General features: G+C 46.4%; 1 non-coding gene across 1 annotated transcript; it reads left to right on the top strand.

The window, feature by feature from the left end:
* The first annotated feature begins 355 nt into the window (after positions 1 to 355).
* LOC111560622 lies at positions 356 to 460 on the top strand. Its single transcript, XR_002742626.1, has one exon. It is a non-coding gene; the product is annotated as a U6 spliceosomal RNA (small nuclear RNA).
* Positions 461 to 4,991: the final 4,531 nt, after the last annotated feature.

Raw genomic sequence — 4,991 nt, 5'->3', positions numbered from 1 at the left:
TAGGGGGCGCCTGGGTGGCTCAGTCGGTCAAGCGTCCAACTTCAGCTCAGGTCATGATCTTGTGGTCTGTGGGTTCCAGCCCCACATGGGGCTCTGTGCTGACAGCTCAGAGCCTGGAGCCTGTTTTGGGTTCTGTGTCTTTCTCTCTCTCTGCCCCTCCCCCGCTCACATTCTGTCTCTCAAAAATGAATCAGTGGGAAAAAAAATTTTTTTTAATTAAAGATAGAACTCCCATGGGATCTAATACTGTTCGCAACAGCCAAAAGGCAGAAGTGACTCAAATGTCCGTTGACAGATGAACAGATCAACAAAATGTGGTACATACATTATTACTCAACATATACAATAATTATGTGCCGGCTTCGGCCGCCCATATACTAAATTTGGAACAACACAGGGAAGATCAGCATGGCCCCTGTGCAAGGACGACACGCAAATTCGTGAAGTGTTCCATATTTTCATATACACAATAGAATACTACTTGGCAATGAGAAAGGATGAAATCTGGCCTTTTGTAGCAACGTGGATGGAACTGGAGAGTGTGATGCTAAGTGCAATAAGTCTTACAGAGAGAGATACCATATGTTTTCACTCTTAGGTGGATCCTGAGAAACTTAACAGAAGACCCTGGGGGAGGGGAAGGAAAAAAAAAAAAACTTAGAGAGGGAGGGAGGCAAACCATAAGAGACTCTTAAAAACTGGGAATGAACTGAGGGTTGATGGGGGGTGGGAAGGAGGGGAAGGTGGGTGAGGGGCATTGAGGAGGGCACCTGTCGGGATGAGCACTGGGTGTTGTATGGAAACCAATTGGACAATAAATTTCACATTAAAAAAATAATAAGATAATATATATGTACAATATTATCTAGGCTTAGAAAGCAAGAAAATTCTGGCACAGGCTACGATATGGACGAAACCTCAGGACGTGATGCCCGGTGAAATAAGCCAGTCACAAAAACACAAATACTAAAGAATTCCACTTACGTGAAGTCGTTAGAGCAGTAAAATTCCTAGAGACAGAAAGTTGAATGGTGTTTCCCAGGGGCTGGGGGGAAAGAGGAAGGGAGTGTTATTGTTTCATGGGAACAGGGTTTCAATTTGCAAGAGGAAAAGAGTTCCGGAGAACGGTTGCACACCTAACTGGCTAAGATGGCCAGTTTTATAGCGTGTCTATCTTTACCGTAACGTTTTAAAAAGGGAAGCCAAAGCTTTGAGCAGTGGCGGCAAAGCAGCCAAAGAGGTTTATCCGGGACACGATTGGTGCTAATTAAAAAGCGACGCCAAAATCTCCTATGTCCTCCCCTGCAGCCAAAAGCATCTCACACGCCAGCCCACCTGGACCTCCTAAAGTCCAGCCTCAGAAGGCCAGCCTGGGTCGTGTTAAAACCCTGCCATGAGCAAATCCCTTCCAGCTAACGGGAAACTTTCCATCTCTGCATTGCTGTAGCCCCGTAATCAAGACTAAATCTCAGTCCCAAACCGTGTTGCAGACGAATGGTTTTACATGTAATGGGGTTACCACATAGGGAGAAATTCAAAAAAGCTTCCAGCTGTAGTAATATTATTTCTTGATCTGGGTGGTGGTTACATAAGTATGTTTACTCTGTGATAATTCATCGAGCTATACAATTAGGATTTGTGCACTTTTCTGAATGTAAATTAGGCTTTGATTTTTTTTTTTTTTAAGTTATTGAAAATTTTTCCAGCCCTGCTTTGTTATTGCTTGGTTCGTTTGTACGGTCGTTGGCCTCTCACAAGATGGTGAGTTCCCGAAAGCCTCGGAGAGCCTAGCGGAGCGCTAGACTTTTATTACAAGCTTCATATTTGCCTAGTGACTTCATGGAAGTGTGGAGATCCAGGAGTTATCAGAGGGAAGAGGGTAGCGGGATCGTTTTCTGAAATCCTTTGACATCAGTAAAACAAAAGCTTCCTGACCCCAAAGCTGGAGCTCAAGAATACAGCCACGGCAATCGACACAGGCTTATAGAGCAAACTCAGCTGTGCTCATGATAACCCACACTCTGGGAAGGTAACAATTTTGATATTAAACATAGATAGATAGATAGATAGATAGATAGATAGATAGATAGATGATAGATGCTAGAGAATAAGATGATAAATAGATAGATAGATAGACTGAAGATAGATAGGAGACAGATGATAGAGATACATATTAAGATATTTTTAAAATATGTATGTACATATATGTACATACATGTACACACACACACACACACACACCCCAAAAGTGTCAATAAAGCCTAAATCCAGCTTCCCCACAAGAAGAATTAAGACGATGGGGTGAAAACTAGAGCCTATATTGAAAAACGGCTTAAACCAAAATAGATTTGCACGTGGCAAGCTCTGTCGACAAGGTCTATGATGGCGGATTCTTAAGGAAAGTCAAAATTTCAGCCAAAGCTCCTTGGTCTTGAAAATGCTGAGGATCACCAATACTCAACCAATATTACTCAACCAATACCAAGAAGTAGAGGGTTGACCCTGAAGGAGAAGGGCTAGAAACAAGGTACCTCCACGGGGGTGAGGTAGAGCCCCCCCCCCCAACCACTGATAGGAGGTGCTCAGTTTGACGCCTTTCGCCGGAGAAGACCTTCGAACCTGTATTACTCAACCGTAATACAATCTCACGCACCGGGATGTGGGGAGCGGGTGCTGTTTGCACTTCAGCTATTTGTACGCAGGCCCAGGAAGAGTCCCGCCTGGCAGAGCTGGGCCAGCAGCACGTACAGCGTAGACCTGCCCTCCCCCAAAGGAGCCGGCAGCCTCCCGTGCTCCACCGTTGCCCTCTGTCCATGGGCAGAGAGGGCGGCACGGACCAGAGGGGAGCCAGGGGAGGGTTTGGTGCCAGGGAGATGACTGAGGTGCGACGCCAACACCGCACTTGTGTGGGACCCGTGAGATGAACAGAACTGGAGGCAAACGGCGTTCTAGTCATGACACAGAGAAGCCCTTCCGCTCCCGACAATCATTAGAGAAAATGTAAACGCAGCGTGTGGGTCAGTTTCAGATGGGGGAACCAAGAAGCCCTCAGTTCTCTTTCTTCCCCCCCCCCCCCTTTCCGGTTTTCTCTTGTTTGACAAATCAAACGGAATCCCAAAGGAAAAGCATGGGAGGAGGGAACAGTCTTCCTTCTCCAGGAAGATTTATGGCATTCGGGATGCAGCTTGCGTCCGTCAGGCCAAAATGGTTAGGGTGGGCTAATCCAGTAGAATTACAGCTTCCTATAATGGGGAAAGTTAAATAGACAAGCTCGCCTACCCCGAGGAGAACGAAGCAGAGGTCAGTGCTTGCTGGCTTTGAACATGAATGGCCCCTTCCCCTCCGTCCCCTTTCACATGTGGCCCGGCAACAGTAGCAGACAGATGCGACACAAAGACAGACACACCTGATTAACCATGAATACAACAGCTGTCGCTTCCCCACCGCCGCCACTATCCCCAGCCTGGCTCTTTCCGCTCACTTTTTTCCCTTTCTTTCAGCTAGCGCGAGGAAATTAAACCCACCATTAAAACCCAAGTTAGTGGGAGGGTGTCAGCAGCCAGGCCTTTGTCTCTGTGCTCACAGCCTTGTAATAGGTACCTTCTGATTCGTCCTTTCATGTGAGGAAGAGTCGCGGACTACTGCCGAGGGCCCAGTCAACTCAAAACCTGAGACCCCGAGAAAGGCCAGCGGTGGGTGAGGCAAGATGGCACCGACTCAGATGGGGAAGGAGAAAGTAGACAGAGCAGCACATTGGGTGTGCACCTGAGAGTTTCCCCCTCTTCCCCTCCCTCCTCCCGTTCATTCTCTGGCCTCCGGTCAACCAGATTTCCCTGCTGCTAAAAACACCCACCCTTAAAACAAACTGGCAGTCATGAATTCACTGACGGGAAGCGGAACTCAAGGCGGCATTGTCTTCCTGTGAGAACTTATTTCTTTTTGCCCCATTTGGAGCTCGCCTTCACAAAGAAGAATGAGGGCAAGTGTTGTTTTTTGGGTTTTGTTGTCCTCTCTTAAGTAGCCAAATCCTTGAGTTCAATTTAACTTCCCAGACCTTGAGCGTCAAGTGCAGGGGGGAAATGTGAGTGTTGAAATGCAAATAACTTCCAACGAGGTAAATAAAGGGTAATGCGATTGTGCCAAGCCTCCAGAAACCTACAGAATGGGTAATTGGAGCCCTAAGTGCGAACTCTGATTTTTCTTGGGAGGGGGGGGGTTCTTTGTCCCGCCCCCGCCCCCGCCATTTTGGTCAATTTGAGTTAATCATTTGACCTCGGTAAGCCTGCATTTCTATTTGCTTAAAACGGCTCTCTTGGTTGTCAAAAAGTCTCTTAAGTAGTGACCAAGAGAGACTAATAAAAACGATCAGAAATCACCCAGCCAACACGAAGCCTTCTAACATAATAAGGGGTTGATAACTGAGCGATTTAAGTCAATCTCGCGAAAATTCAACAAATACCCCTTCCTTCCTCAAGAGTGGAAGGGTAACGGAATAATTCAAACCTGTCATCCGAAGGCTGTTTCTAATGAAGCTTCAGCTCGACGGTATACCTCTGGCTTCCACCAAGACCTCATGGACATATCTCCATCAAGACAATTAAAAAGAAGTCTAACTGAAATGCCTAGAAGGTTTTGTTTCAGACAGCATAGGAGAAGTCCCAAGAGCCTCGTTTGTGTAGGACATTGGGATTTGTTCCAGAACACAAAGGTAGCCTGCCACAGTGGGTAATTTTAGACTCCTCTTTCATCCACTTGATGAATAGCCATATTCACTATCAAATCAACCTAGGGGTCCCGCCTCAGAGCGATGTGAAAAGACCTCCCTCATTCTGCCATGCAAACCTTCTCCACAATTCTTACAGTATCCAAGTGTCTCTTTTTCTTGCTTCACAGAACCCACAGTTTAAGCAGAGTAAGCCTGTCTGTTTTCAATTCTTAACTTTTCACACATGGCAAACGAGTAGAACTTTTGAACACTGCGATCATCTGGC

This window comes from Felis catus, chromosome B2 (genome assembly GCF_018350175.1).
Source record: "Felis catus isolate Fca126 chromosome B2, F.catus_Fca126_mat1.0, whole genome shotgun sequence".
NCBI lineage: Eukaryota > Metazoa > Chordata > Mammalia > Carnivora > Felidae > Felis > Felis catus.
The sequence above is the reverse complement of the archived record's forward strand: the minus strand, read 5'-3'. Positions and strand labels throughout refer to the sequence as shown.